The sequence below is a fragment of the Capricornis sumatraensis genome, chromosome X (genome assembly GCF_032405125.1).
Source record: "Capricornis sumatraensis isolate serow.1 chromosome X, serow.2, whole genome shotgun sequence".
In the NCBI taxonomy this organism is placed as follows: Eukaryota; Metazoa; Chordata; class Mammalia; order Artiodactyla; family Bovidae; genus Capricornis; species Capricornis sumatraensis.
Window position 1 is genome coordinate 13,197,968 of NC_091092.1, and position 16,453 is coordinate 13,214,420.

The 16,453-nt window shown below is 39.2% G+C and overlaps 1 non-coding gene across 1 annotated transcript; it reads right to left on the bottom strand.

The window, feature by feature from the left end:
* Positions 1–3,468: 3,468 nt before the first annotated feature.
* On the bottom strand, positions 3,469–3,540 carry TRNAC-GCA (transfer RNA cysteine (anticodon GCA)). Its single transcript has one exon. It is a non-coding gene; the product is annotated as a tRNA-Cys (tRNA).
* Between the last annotated feature and the right edge of the window lie 12,913 nt (positions 3,541–16,453).

Below are 16,453 nucleotides of genomic sequence, written 5' to 3' on the forward strand. Positions count from 1 at the left end.
CCAACATTTCACATCTTCAGTTGGATATGACACCTGATTCAAATGAGTTCATACCTATGATAAAAGTATGTTGTGGGATATCTCTGTAAGGTTCACAAACTAGCCTAAAAGTAGCTACTTTGATCTCATGGGAAAGAGTTGGAAAGTGGGAATACATTCTATCAGCTGCTACATGCTTTTCAGTCACCCTTGAGGCCCATCTGAGAGAAGCCTTTTTTTCTTTTTTGTGCTTTAAAGCAATTGTTTGTCCAACTGGGAAGGCAGTTGGTCTTTACCATTCATTTGTAGTAAATAGAGTTAAAGAAATACATATACATTATAAATAACAATAATCAGTGATTCCCTGTGTCTCTCATATCAGTATGCAAATATGCAGTAGTTAGGACTTTCTAATAATCTGACATTGAAATGTAGATTGTTCTCTGCTGCAGATAGGTTTTTTTTTCCTTTTTATAATGACGTGTCTTTTAGAAAAACAGACAATTTCCAAGTGCTAGTTTAAAATGTCAGCCATAGAATTTATTATTTAAAAACAAGCACTTTTACTTTAGAGTTTGTCCTAACATAATAATACTCAGCCACATTCCCTGAAATAACCAATTCCTGTTAAATATCATTATGATTTCCCTGGGATGTACTATTTTTATTTCTGTACTTCAGAAAGAAATGAACATTTAGTTTACCCTAATATTTGGGTATATTTTATTGCACATGATTATCTTAGTTATATGGAACATGACCAATTTGATAAGATATAATGTGGATCTGTTAATACTACAAGAGCCTAATTGTAAGAATTTTTCACCTGATTTATTTAATTGCATCAGAATTATGAATATATAAATATATTTCAAATATTTTATTGAGGTATGGTCAACATGCAATATACTGTGCATATTTAAAGTATATGGTCTAAGTTTTGATATATGCATGTACCTGTGAATCTAATACTACAGTCAAGATAATAAACATATCTATCATCTCAAAAAGCTTTCTTGTGCTCTTAGGTAACTTGCCCACCAAGCTCTCCTCTGCCTTTCTCCCTACTTCAACCTACCTCATTCATAGGCTTCCACTGACTTTTGTCACTGTAGATTAGTTTTCCTTTCCTATAATTTGGAACTATCCCATTATTTGGATATATAACAATTTGTTCTGTCCATTCACCTGTTAATGGATATTTAGGTTGTTTCCAATTTGGGGCTCTTGGAAATAAACCTTCTATGAACATTTGTATATAATTCTTTCCCAGGACATGTATTTTCTCTTTCTATATAAATACTTATAAGAGCAATGGTTGGGTCATATGGTAGTTGTAAAATTAAATATATAAGAAACTGCTAAACTTTTTTCCTGAGTAGTCAGAGCATTTTTCATTGCCACCAGCAGTGTATGAGATATGAGAGTTCCATCCTCCACAACCTTACCAGTATTTGGTATGGTCGTTCTTTTAAATTTTGGATTGGACTTTCACAGAGGGGTATAGTGATTTCTCATAGTTTTCATTTATATTTTCCTAATGACTAATGATATGAGCATCTTTTCATGTGCTTGTTTGACAGGTGTATATCTTAGGTGAAGTATCTGTTCAAATATTTTGTCCACTTATTTATTGAAGTGTCTGTTTTTTACTGACCTCTGTGAGATTTTTAATTCTGAATAACAGATCTGTGAATTACAAATATTTTCTCTCATTCACTCAATGGCTTGTCTTTTTATTCTCTCAACAGTGTTCTTAGAAGAACATAAGTTTTAATTTTGTGGAAATTCAGTGCATCAATTTGTTCATTTATGGTTTTGAACTTGCTTTTGATGTCATATATAAGAAATCTTTACAAAACCTAAGGTCACAAGAATTTTCTACTGTAATTTTTCTAGAGTTTTAAAATAGCTTTAGCTTTAATGTTTACATCAGTCATTCTTTTTGAGTTAACTTTTGTATGTAGTGCATTATATGGATCAAAGTTCACACTCAGATGCTCAGTCATGTCCATCTCTTTGTGACCCCAATGGACCATAGCCTGCCAGGCTCCTCTGTTCATGGGATTTCCCAGGCAAGGATATGGAGTGGGGTGCCAATTTCCCTCTCAGGGAATCTTTCCTACACAGGGATCTATCCCGCGTCTCTTGCATCTCCTGCATTGGCAGGTGGATTCTTCACCACTACTGCCACCTGGGAAGCCCCATCGATCACAGTTTATGGTGCATATGGCTATATACTTGTCCCAGTACCATTTGTTGAAAAGACTCCTTTTTCTACTGAATTGCCTTTGTAGCTTTGTTGAAAATCAGTTGCCCATATATATATGGGTCTATTTCTAGAATTTTAATTTTATTCCTTTGATACACATTCCTACCTTCATCCCAATACCACAATGCCTTGATGACTATAGATTTATGAGTTTTGAAATAAGATAGTGCTTATCCTCCAGCCTTTTGTTTTCAAAGTTCCTTTTTGTAGACTAAGCCCTTTGCATTTCAATTACTATTTAGAATAATCTTGTCAATTTCTTTTTAAAAAAATGAACACTTTGATTTTTATTGGGGTTACAAGGAATCTATAGATCAGTTTGGGAAGAATAGACATCTTCACAATACTGAGTCCTCTGACCCAGGAGGATGACATATCCCTTGATTTATTTAGGTCCACTTTAATTTTCTCAGCAATGTTTTATAGTGTTCAGAGTTTAGGCCTTGCACATTTGTGGACACAGATGTACGATATAGGTTATCTTTATGTAGATAATACTTTTTGATGATATTGTCATGGGAATATTTTTTATTATAATTTCCAGGTATTACATTTTCACTGAATGTGTCAGTAGCTGACTATTGCTGGGAAATCTTTTTGGTTGAAAGCACAAGTTACACTAGGATGGAAAAGATACTTGATTTTTAATACCTGTATTAGTCAGAGTTCTCAAAGAGAACCAATAGGATATATATATAGAGAGATTTATTTTAAGGAGACATTAGTTTGCGGAGTCTGATGGGGGAAACTCAGGAAAGAGTTTTAGTTGAAGTCTGGAGGTAGTCTGCTGGTAAGTCATGAGGAGCTGATGTTGTAGATGGAGTCCAAAGCAGGGGATTCCCTCGCAGTCCAGGGTTAGGACTCTGCACTTTGACTGCTGAGGGCCTACGTTCAATCCCTGGTCAGGGAACTAAAATCTCACGAGTCACATGGCAGCATGGCCAAAAGGAAGAAAAAAATCCAAAGGAGCTTAATTGTGAACCCATGTGGGAAAGCAGTCTGTGGTTGCAGGTGGGAAGGGAGGACCAGTGTATTTTTTGAGCAATTACATTAACAGAGACACACCAGCTATGAGAGACCTTTGTATGAAGTGAATTCGCTCAGTCATGTCCGACTCTTTGCGGCCCCGTGGACTGTAGCTCACCAGGCTCCTCTGTCCATGGGATTCCCCAGACAAGAATACTGGAGTGGGTTGCCATTTCCTTCTCCAGGGGATCTTCCCAACCCAGGGATCGAACCTGGGTCTCCTGCATTGCAGGCAGATGCTTTATCCTCTGAGCCACCAGGGAATAGTACACTAATGTCAGATGTGTAGGTCAGGATTTTTCCAAGGGTGGTCCATAGACAACTTCATCAAAACTGTTCAGGGGTGCCTGTTGAAACAGCCAATTTCTAGGCTCACCTTGGGTCTGCTGTATCTAAATTAAGGAGGTGGATTGGGAGGGTGTGTATGTGTTGAATAATTTCTCCTGTTGGTTGTGATATTCAAGTTGGCAAAGCACTGCTGTGGCTTTGCAAGAAGGTGGTTTTACAAGTTTTAATCCTTTAATGTATAATTTTGGTGTCAACTTCTCCCTCCTACAACTCAAATTTAAATATCTGCATTTGATCCTGGTAGGTAGAAAAGTCCGACAAAGGTCCATATATTCAAAGCTATGGTTTTTCCGATAGTCATGTATGGATGTGAGACGGCTGAGTGCTGAAGAATTGATGCTTTTGAACTGTGGTGCTGGATAATACTCTTGAGAGTCCCTTGGACAGCAAAGAGATCAAACCAGTCAATCCTAAAGGAAAGTAACCCTGAATATTTATTGGAAAGACTGATGCTGAAGTTGAAGCTCCAATACTCTGGCCACCTGGTGCAAACAGCTGATTCATTGGAAAAGACCCTGATGCTGGGAAAGACTGAGGTCAGGGGGAGAAAGAGGCGACAGAGGATGAAAATGGTTGGATGGCATCATCGACTCAATGGACATGAGTTTGAGCAAACTCTGGAGATGGTGAAGGACAGGGAAGCCTGGTGTGCTGCAGTCCGTGGGGTCACAAAGAGTTGGACATGATGGAGCAACTGAACAACAACAAGGGTAAAAATGGAAACACTTCTTTCTTTTCAGTAATGCTTATTCAGCATTTTATATGGGAGGGACTGCAGTAGTTTCCCAAGGCTGCCATGACAAAGTTCCGCAAGCTGGGTGGCTTAAACAATAGAAATGTATCGTCTCACAGTTCTGGAGGTGAGAAGCCTGAAATCAATGTGTTAAAAGGGCCATGCATCCTCTGAAACCAGTTGGGGAATCTGTCTAAGCTTCTTCCTAGCTTCTGATGGCAATCTTTGCATTTCTTGGCTTGGCGCTGTATAACTCCAACCTCTGCTTGCATCATCATATGGTGTTATCCCTGTTCTTCTGTCTCCATGGGGCTGTCTTATAAGGACACTACTCACATTGTTTTAGGGACCACCCTACTCCAGTATGACCTCATCTTAACTAACTACATCTGCAGCAGCCATAGTTCCAAGTAAGGTTATGTTCAGGGGCACTGGGAATTAAGACTTCAACATATCTTTTTGGGTTGACATTTCAACCCATCACACTCACTGAAACTAGTTCTGACGCAGTGAATAAGAAAGGGCAGTATCCCTAGAGCTTTGACTCTAGTTTGAGAAACTGGCAATAAGCAAGGAAACAAATCAATAAGCTGGACTAATTTGTATGGGAATAAATGCTTGCAACAAAATAAAATCCATTAGTAGAAAATTACAAGGACAGGGATCGTTGTAGACACAGTTGTCAGTGAAGCTCTTTCTTAGGATGTGATATTCGAGTTGAGTCCAAATGACAAGCTTGATTACCGACAAATGGAAACTTTTCGTAAAAATATCAAAACTCAAATGTCCTTATGAAAATTGTACCATTTATTGAGCTGATATTGTGTGCCTCATACCACTCTTAAGTATTTGCGTGTATTAATTAATTCTCAAAGCAACAACCCATGAGGTAAAGACAGTTCTTAAAGGAGAAAACTGAGGCCCAGAGAGGTTCTTTCATTCTCCTATAGTACAGACAGAGCCAGCTATCCCAAGGTTTTTGCAGTTGAATTTTTAAAATTATGTAATCCCTCACCATTATCCTTGTAGAAACCAAAACACAAGGCAATATTTTTTACTTTGAACTTCTTTCTTCTATGATCAGTTCTGTATAATTGCTGTTTTGCAGATGAGGCACTTGAGTGACTATGAGGTGAAGTAAAAGTGTTCAAATTCATACCATTTTGTAAGTGGTAGAATGATGGCTTGGACGTGGTCTATCTCCAGAGCCCACACTCCTCGCCATTATACTTAGGAAGAAGAAAGAGACATTTGTTGAACTATGTCAGCCCCTGTTAGTTGTTGTTAGGTGAAAACTATGTTTTGGTAGGCATTTTTGCATATACAGAGTGTATTTATTTAACAAAAATGTGAAGATAATGATTGTAAAAATTAGAAGATAATATTCATCACAGTTTCTATGCATTAGACAATGTGGTATTTTCTGTAAGAAACGCCGCGGGAAGAAGGAACCACCCCTATGGACCGTTGAACAGGGCCTTTTATTGGGCGGTCACTCTCAGGCAGAACTCCTGGGGGCGGGTAAGCAGGGGAGCGAGGGGGGTCTGCGGGGTAAAGGGAGTCTGTGAGGTGTGAGGGGTGGGGGAAGGGGTTTTATAGCCCGGGCCGGGGCTCCCATATAAGGAAGAAAACGCGGGCTCAGCGGTGATTGGTGTCCAAGGGCTCCGTGTCAGCTCCTGATTGGACAGCGAGGGCTTCGTGTTGGCTCCTGATTGGTCGGCTTGGTTGCCGTTCCGTCTCCGGGGTGTGTCTGCAGCGCCCTCTGCCGGGGCATGTCCCGACATGCCCGGGCATGCCTCAGCACGCCTGACCTTTCTCTGACCTTTCATCCTGACCTCGCCCTGACCTTTCATTTTCCATCTTTCTCCTTTTGTTGTTCTTATAGATACGTGGTAGCAGCTTATGGTGGTTTTAAGCTTAATTTCTCTGAAATCTTGATCTCTTTTCATCCAAATGTCCTTTTTAAAATCTCTATTTACTTATCAAGCTGGTCTTTTTCCTGTGGAGTCTGCATTCTGGATTACGCTGATTATGTCTCTTTTGTGCTGTTGGTTCTATTGTTCTGGCTCATCCTATTTCCTTTAAATTGGTGATTACTGTACATATAGAGGCTTGCTCAGATTCAGATTTGTGGAAAAAGTACCTGAGATGTGGTGGTGTACTTCTATAGCCCTATATCAGGAGCCTCTTCATTTCTGTCCTTCCTCCTCTGTCCTTGAGACTGATCACTGGGTCCAGGTGTTGTCTGATCCATCTATTATGACATTTCCCATCTGCCTTTTAACTCATGTTTTCTTAGCCTCTTAAGATGATGACCTCGATCTATATTTCATTAATGGTTGCAAATGGTAATATTTTAATTCTATAATTTCTTTTCCATTTATTAGCTGGATTTCTTCTATAAGACAAACTTCCTCTCATCAACTATGAGGTTACACTGATGTCTGGTTGACACAGAAGAGAGGAATTAATGCTTAATTCTTTTGCAGTATTTCTACTTTTCCAGATGGTGAGTTTTTTCTGTGGGATCCTCCAAAGGTGAAAATTGAGTTGTTGTTTTTTTCTTTTAGAGTGTCATCATATGCTCTAGATGTTTATCATCATATGCTCTAGATGTTTATATACTTGATGTTTAATCCATTGCAGGTATTAACATTTTTGATGTTCAAATTTTTCTATTTTTGGACTGTGAGAGCCTTTTGGTTGGCTTCTGAGTCTTTAGGGTGGCTATTGTCTCCTTGACATGTGTTCTAGTATGAGAGTTTGGTTCAGACTTATCTGCTACAATCCCCACTTAGTCCTGGAATCATCCTTTTCTCCAAAGAATGCCAGTTCCTTTTAGTGTGAAATGTATCTAATTCAATCTGAGCAAGTAGAGTTGCTCTTTACTACTGGGTTGGTCATTGTTTGTTGTCCTTTTTAGTACCTGGCGTCAGTAATTATGTATTGTATTTTTAATGAGAATATATATCATCTTCCATCCTGAGCTGCTGCTCTGTCATCTTATAGGTAATCACTTTTATGAATTTGAGTTTTAACTTTCAATTTTAAAAAATATAGTCAATTACAGTATATATATTTATTTCTCCCCACATTGCAAGGTGGGTTCTTAACCACTGGACCACCGGAGAAGTCACAGTTAATAAAGAAATGTGATGTAGATTCAGGAGTAATCAGGAAGTTAAAACTACCTATATGTCCTTTCATTCTCTTTATACATGTATGATGGAGAAGGAAATGGCAGTCCACTCCAGTTTTCTTGCCTGGAGCATTCCATGGACAAAGGAGACAGCAGACTATAGTCCATGGGGTTGCAAAGAGTCAGACATGACTAAGCAACTATCACTCACACACTAACATACACACTACGAATTCTTTAAAGGGCATTGGGATCATACAATAGTTAATTTTTATAATCTTCTTTAAAGGAAACTTTTTGTTTCTAGTTCTAAAAATTGTCTCTTCATTGGAAAAAATAACCCATGGAAAATGAGGAGAGATGCCTCTAAGTAGATGTGTGTGACTATATAGTGGGTCATCTAGGAAGTGGCAAATTGATAACTGCCTCACAGATCTGTTGTGAGGAATAATGAACAAAGCGATAGAAGATATCAGTTTTTCAATATTGTAAAAGTTCAACAAATATATGTATCATTTCTCCTGTGTTCTCCCCCAAGAAAAGAGATGACTTGAATAAGATGAGCTCATAGAGATCATTTGGATTTGAAGGAGCAGAAGGGAAATGTATATGTTATGAATGTTATGCCATGTATCTTCTCTTTCAGAGCTTCTATAGGTTCTGAAATGGACACACCCATTTTCTCAGTTTCTGTGCTGTAGGAGGCACTAAGGGAATCAGCAGATACTATTTTTAGTCACTTTTTATCCATCATGTTCAAAGTCAAGAGTTGCCAGGTCTCACCTAGCTCTAAACAGTGTCTCAGTACCTTCTGAATATGAAACTTCTTCTCTTTGCCCAGGCCTAGTTTTCTATCTTGCATTCACACTGTTGCTCAGCTAGACCTGTACATGCAGAACCTAGGTAAAAGGTGACATGATTAGAGGTAGTCCCTGGTGGCTCAGAGGTTAAAGCGTCTGCCTCCGATGCGGGAGACCCGGGTTTGATCCCTGGGTCGGGAAGATCCCCTGGAGAAGGAAATGGTAACCCACTCCCGTATTCTTGCCTGGAGAATCCCATGGACGGAGAAGCCTGGTAGGCTATAGTCCATGGGGTTGCAAGAGTCAGACACGACTGAGCGACTTCACCTCACCTCACCTCCTGTGTTCAGACTAACACTCAGATCCCTCAGTTGGCTTGAGCATGTATCCCATTTTGAATTTTTTTGAAATGCTGGGCTTTTGTATATTTTCCTTTTCTTTTATTATTTTTAGTTGCATAAGGAAGGTACTTTTTTCTTTTCCTTTCCTTTTCTTCTCTTTTCCTTTTTTCTAGTGATGAGGTTGCAATTTTATTTTTAATATTTATTTATTTATTTGGCTGTGTTGGGTCTCAGATGTGGCATGTGGGATCTTTATTGTGACATGTGGGCTCTTCATTGCGGCTTCTCTCTAGTTGTGGCATGCAGGCTTAGTTGCCCCCACGGCATGTGGGATCTTAGTTTCCTGAACACGGATTAGACCCATGTCCTCTGCATTAGAAGGTGGATTCTTAACCAGTGGGTCATCAGGGACATCCCAGGAAGGTACTTTAAAGTTTATTTCATTCTCACATGTTGATTGTGCCTGGGGACTTTGTCTGATTGAAACTGTGACTAAACTTTCCTCCTGAATGCTGCTGTTTAAGCATTCTCCTCTCGGTTTGCTGTGGGGCTGGGCAGTATCATGCAGACCATCACTTTTTCCTTTCCCTTGGAGCTCATTCCTTGGCTAACTGGTGGTTAAAACCATGGCTTGCTGTTAGCTCAAGGGGCTTTAACTGTAAGAGTACAGAAGGAAGCATCTTGTGAAGCTGCTTTCATCTCAAAACCTTTACTAAAATCCTGGGAAGTGTAGATGTCATTGGATTGCTGAATGTAAGCTTTATTTGAGAGACATGATTGCCATTCCTTTAAGTCATTTCTAATTCTCTTCACATTGCCCAACTGGGAATGTCATGTGGTAGATTCAAAAATTAGTTCTGAGACCACCTGTTACCTAATTCCTATGGCTTAGGGATTCCCCGTTTTGACACTGACCCACTTTCCTATAGGAAGGGGTAGGGATATTTATTCTTACTACATTTTGCACTTCCAAAACCAAGCACTTTTGTTGTAGATAAAACTGGGTAGACAACTCACAAAGGGAAAGAAAGTCATTAAAATTCTTAAAGGTCTATTTCTTATGGATAAGAACTGTCTATATTTTTTTTTCAGAAATTGTACTATGCCAGTATAATTATGCATTTTTAAGAATAGCAATGATGTAAAATTCTTCTTACAGTTTTATAAGCTACTTTTTAATGATAAACACCATAGGTCAATTCAAGCCAATCAGTATAAGCTCACAGAATAATAAAAATGATCCTGTAATTTCTAATGATCCATTTCAGTATGATGATAAGAATCATTCATATTTATTCCTGACCTCTTCACTACCTAACACTGTTGTGCATGTTCAACCTACACTTAGTCTTTTCCTCCTCACCACAGCCTAGGAGGAGGAGATACTGTTGCCCGACTTAATGTTTTCTCTTTTCTTTTGGCTGTACCATGGGGCATGCAGGAATCTTAGTTCCTAGACCAGGGATGAAACCTGCAAAATATGGAGTCTTAACCACTGAACCACTAGGGAAGTCCATGTTACTGGACTTCAACCATCAGGGGAGTGAGGCAGTGAGGGCAGGGCTAGCCAGTCACAAGACTAAGATGTCCCAGATTCTGTGTGGTCTCTGAGTCCCACATGTAACCAGTACACACTACTGCTTCTCACCTGATAAGACCGTCAGCCTCACTGTTCATCAGGGCACAGCAAAACTATTCAAACTGAGGTACAACACCTTTTCCCCACCTAAATAGGTAGGAATTTAAAATATTGATAGTAAGTAGTATGGTTTGGAATTTGGGGAATTGTGTCCTGTTATCCTGTGGAATGGGCTCCCCAACATCTTATTCTCCCTTCCTGTGCCTCAGGGATGGTCCTGTTCTAAATTTATGACTCTCTTGTAAGCAGAGCAGAGATTGCTTGTGTTTCTCAGTGATTTTTATTATTTTCTGTATTTACAAGAGTAACACAGGTTTATAGGTTAAAAAATGGAACATATAAATGGAAATAATGGAGAAGGAAATGGCAACCCACTCCAGTGTTCTTGGCTAGAGAATCCCAGGGATGGGGGAGCCTGGTGGGCTGCCATCTATGGGGTCGCACAGAGTCAGACACAACTGAAGTGACTTAGCAGCAGCAGCAAATGGAAATAAAATAAAAATACCCTAAATATAGCACTCAAAGATAATCCTTGCTAATGTTTTCATCTGGGTTATATGGTCCTCAAAGCTTTCAAATATGTGTATTCATGCATGTACAGATGCATTCATATGCTCTGTACAAAAGGTAAGACCTCATTTTAGATTTTTAATCTGCTTATATCACTGTAGTGGGTTGAATTATATTCCCCAACAAGATATGTCCAAGCCTTAACCCATATCTGTGAATGCAACCATATTTAGACATATGGTCTGAGCGTATGCAATTGAGATAAGTTCATACTGAATTTAGGGTGGCCCCTAAAACCAATGACTGGTGTCCTTATGAGAAAAAGGACAGGGTGATTTCACACACACAAGGAAGAAGGCCATGTAAAGAAAGATGGAGGCGAAGACGAGTCTGCTGCTCTAGTATGGCCCTGTCAACACCCTACTTTTGGACTCTGGTCTCCAGAAGTGAAAGAGGAAAAAAGTTCTGTTGTTTTAAGCCATGAATTTCATGTTTTTTTTTTTTTTTTTTATTGCCAGTTCAGAAAAATATAAAAGTTAATGTGCAGGAACCATGTCATCTCAGGTTTAACCATTGACTTTCCCCATATTTTCCTCTTATTTCCACTTCAGAGTTAGTGAGTAAGTGCTAATGGAATAGTATGGGTTTCAAGCTCAATATGTATTTACGATTAGTGTATGAATGAGTGATACAAAGAGATAGGAAACTAACACACTCAGTAAAAACATCCCTCAAATGTCACTGAATATGAATAAAAATCAGTGTAAACCCTATTTTGCACAACTTCCAGGATAGTAGTATCAATAAAGACAGAGAATACAAGATACAAAATTGGTTAAAATTGTATTTGTGCTAAGTCCTTTTTATATATCATATGCCAAGTCCTATTCCTGTATCAGTTCTTCAGCACTCACAGCACCTCTATGAGGTAGATACAATTGTTTATACTCATTTTATTTTATTTTATTTTTTATACTCATTTTATAGATTAAAAAACTGTGGGACAGAAAAATAAGGATTTGGCCCAGGACTGCACAGTTAGGCAGCAGATCAGCTTGGGTTTGAACCCAGCACGTCCTGCTCCAGAGCCTAGGAAACTGTTGAAGATTTGATATTAAGCAATAGCAGCAATGTGTACAAACATGCATATTTTATATGGTTATTAAAATAATTTTCAGGATGTTAACATATTTATACAAAATATCTCAAGCTAGAGACAAAAAGGAGACTTGTGACCTTGGTGAGAGCATATTCATTGCAATTATGGGGACAGAAACTACAGTGCGGTAAGGTAAGGGGTCGATAGGAAGACAAACATTAAAAACCGAATGCAGAAATGCTTTCTGGAGCTTTGATGTTGAAGGGTGGGGGAGAAAGGAGAAAAGAGAGAGAAAGAAGGCCTGTGATTGTATGGGGATGAGAGGTACAAACGGATTTTAAAAAATATTTTTTCACTTCTTAAAAGTACGAAGTTAATTTGCTGGGGCCATGTCACCTCAGAGTAACCACTAACTTTTCTCATATTTTCCTCTTATTTCCTCTTTAGAGTTAATGTTTTGTTCAGTTCATATCAGTCACTTAGTCCTGTCTGACTCTTTGTGACCCCATTGGCTACACAGCACGCCAGGCTTCCATGTCCATCACCATCACCCGGAACATGCTCAAACTCATGTCCATCGAGTCAGTGATGCCATCCAACCATCTCATCCTCTGCTGTCCCCTTCTCCTCCTGCCTTCAATCTTTCCCAGCAACAGGGTCTTTCCAAATGAGTCACTTCTTTGCATCAGGTAGCCAAGGTATTGGAGCTTCAGCATCAGTCCTTCCAATGAATATTCAGGACTGATTTCCTTTAGGATTGACTGGTTGGATCTCCTTGCAGTCCAAGGGACTCTCAAGAATCTTCTCCAACACTACAGTTCAAAATTATTAATTCTTTGGTGCTCAGCTTTCTCTATAGTCCAACTCTCATATCCATACAAGACTACTGGGAAAACCATAGCTTTGACTACATGGACATTTGTCGACAAAGTAATGTCTCTGTCTACTTTTGTCATAGATTTTCTTCCAAGGAGCAAGTGTCTTTTGATTTCATGGCTGCAGTTACCATCTGCAGTGATTTTGGAGCCCAGGGAAATAGTCTGTCACTGTTTCCATTGTTTACCCATCTATTTGCCATGAAGTGGTGGGACCAGATGCCATGATCTTCATTTTTTGAGTGTTAGGCCAGCTTTTTCACTCTCTTCTTTCACTTTCATCAAGAGGCTCTTCAGTTCCTCTTCACTTTCTGCCATAAGGGTGGTGTCATCTGAATCTCTGAGGTTATTGATATTTTTCCTGGCAATCTTGATTCCAGCTTGTGCTTCATTCGGCCTGGCATTTCACATAATTTGTACTCTTCATATAAGTTAAATAAGCAGGGTGACAATATACAACCTTGACATTCTCCTTTTCTGATTTGGAACCAGTCTGTTGTTCCATGTCCAGTTCTAACTTGTGCTTCCTGACCTGCATACAGATTTCTCAAGAGGCAGGTAAGGTGATCTGGCATTCCCATCTCTCTAAGAATTTTCCACAGTTGGTTGTGATCCACACAGTCAAAGGCTTTGGCGTAGTGAATAAAGCAGAAGTTGATGTTTTTCTGGAACTCTCTTGCTTTTTCTATGTTCCAACAGATGTTAGCAATCTGATCTCTGGATCCTCTGCCTTTTCTAATTCCAGCTTGAACATCTGGAAATTCATAGTTCATGTACTGTTGAAGCCTGGCTTGGAGAATTTTGAGCATTATTTGCTAGTATGTGAGATGAGTGTAATTGTGTGGTAGTTTGAACATTCTTTGGCATTGCCTTTCTTTGGGATTGCAATGAAAACTGACCCTTTCCAGTTCTGTAACCACTGCTGTTTTCCCAATTTGTTGGCATATTGAGTGTGACCCTTTAACAGCATCATCTTTTAGCATACGAAATAGCTCAACTGAAATTCCATCACCTCCACTAGCTTTGTTTGTAGTGATGCTTCCTAAGGCCCACTTGACTTCACATTCCAGAATGTCTGGCTCTAGGTGAGCGATTACACCATCGTGATTATCTGGGTCATGAAGATCTTTTTTGTATAGTTCTTCTGTATATTCTTGCCACCTCTTCTTAATATCTTCTGCTTCTGTTAGGTCCATACCATTTCTGTCCTTTATCGAGCCTATCTTTGCATGAAATGTTCCCTTGGTATCTCTAATTTTCTTGCAGAGATCTCTAGTCTTTCCCATTCTATTGTTTTCCTCTGTTTCTTTGCATTGATCACTGAGGAAGGCTTTCTTATCTCTGCTTGGTATTCTTTGGAACTCTGCATTCAAATGGATATATCTTTCCTTTTCTCCTTTGCTTTTCATTTCTCTTCTTTTCTCAGCTATTCGTAAGGCCTCCTCAGACAATGATTTTGCCTTTTTGCATTTCTTATCCTTGGGGATGGTCTTGATCACTGCCTCCTGTACAGTGTCACTAACCTCCATCCATAGTTCTTTAGGTACTCTATCAGATCTAATCCCTTTAATCTGTTTTTCACCTCCACTGCTTTATTGACTGTGCCAAAGCCTTTGTGTGGATCACAACAAACTGTGAAAAATTCTTAAAGAGATGAGAATACCAGACAACCTGACCTACCTCCTGAGAAATCTGTATGCAGGTCAAGAAGCACCAGTTAGAACTGGACATGGAAAAACAGACTGGTTTCAAATCGGGAAAGGAGTACATCAAGGCTGTATATTGTCACCCTGCTTACTTAACTTATGTGCAGAGTACATCATGAGAAATGCTGGGCTGGATGAAGCACAAGCTGGAATCAAGATTGCCAGGAGTTATATCAATAACCTCAGGTATGCAAATGACACTACACTTATGTCAGAAAGCCAAGAACTAAAGAACCTTTTGATGAAAGAGAGTGAAAAAGTTGGTTTAAAACTCAACATTCAGAAAACTAAGATCATGGCATATGGTCCCATCACTTCATGGCAAATAGATTGGGAAACAGTGCCAGATTTAATTTTGGGGGACTCCAAAGTCACTGCAGATGGTGACTGCAGCCATGAAATTAAAAGATGTTTGCTTCTTGGAAGAAAAGTTATGAGCAACCTAGACAGCATATTAAAAAGCAGAGATATTACTTTGTCGACAAAGGTCCATCTAGTCAAAACTATGGGTTTTCCAGTAGTCATGTATGAATGTGAGAGTTGGACTATAAATAAAGCTGAGTGCTGAAGAATTGATGCTTTTGAACTGTGGTGTTGTAGAAGACTCTTGAGAGTCCCTTGGACAGCAAAGAGATCCAACCAGTCAATCCTAAAGGAAATCATTCCTGAATATTCATTGGAAGGACTGAACCTGAAGCTGAAACTCCAATACTTTAGCCAACTCATGTGAGGAACTGACTCATTTGAAAAGCACCTAATGCTGGGAAAGATTGAAGGCAGGAGGAGAAGGGGACAACAGAGGATGAGATGGTTGGATGGCATCATTGACTCAATGGACATGAGTTTGAGTAAACTCTGGGAGTTTTTGATGGACAGGGAGGCCTGGTGTGCTGCAGTCCATGGAGTTGAAGAGAGTCCGACATGACTGAACTGACTGAACTGTATAATTGTAAGGGATTTGATTTAGTCCATACCTGAATGGTCTAGTGGTTTTCTCTATTCCAATTTAAGTCTGAATTTAGAAAGGTGTTAGAAAGTGTGTTAGAAAGTGTTCTAATTTAGAACCTTTTGAAATGTTGTCATATAGTGTTCTAATTTCAATCTTTTACACGTGGTTGACCAGTTTTCCCAGCACCACTTGTTAAAGAGATTGTCTTCTCCATTGTATGTTTGCACCTCATTTGTCAACTATTAGGTGTCCATAGGTGCATGGATTTATCTCTGAGCTCTCTATAGTGTTCCATTGATCTATATTTCTGTCTTTGTGCCAGTACCATACTCTCTTGATGACTGTTGCTTTGTAGTATAGTCTGAAGTCAGGAAGGTTGATTACTCTAGTTCGATTCTTCTTTCTCAAGAATCCTTTGGCTATTCAAGTTTTGTTATGTTTCCATACTAATTGTGAAATTATTTGTTCTAGTTCTGTGAAGAATACCATTGGTAGCTTCATAGGGATAGCATTCAATCTGTAGATTGCTTTGGGTAATATACTCATTTTAACTTTTTTGATTTTTTTCAATCCATGAATATGGTATATTTTTACATCTATTTGTGTCATCTTTGATTTTTTTCATCAGTGTTTTATATTTTTCTATATATAGGTCTTTTGTTTTTTTAGGTAAATTTATTTTTAAGTTTTTTATTCTTTTCATTGCAATGGTGAATGGAATTGTTTCCTTAATTTCTCTGTTTTTCATTGTTGCTGCTGCTGCTAAGTCACATCAGTCGTGTCCAACTCTGTGTGACCCCATAGACAGCAGCTCATCAGGCTCCCCCATCCCTGGGATTCTCCAGGCAAGAACACTGGAGTGAGTTGCCATTTCCTTCTCCAATGCATGAAGGTGAAAAGTGAAAGTGAAGTCACTCAGTCATGTCCGACTCTTAGCGACCCCATGGACTGCAGCCTACCAGGCTCCTCCGTCCATGGGATTTTCCAGGCAAGGGTACTGGAGTGGGGTGCCATTGCCTTCTCCTTTTCATTGTTAG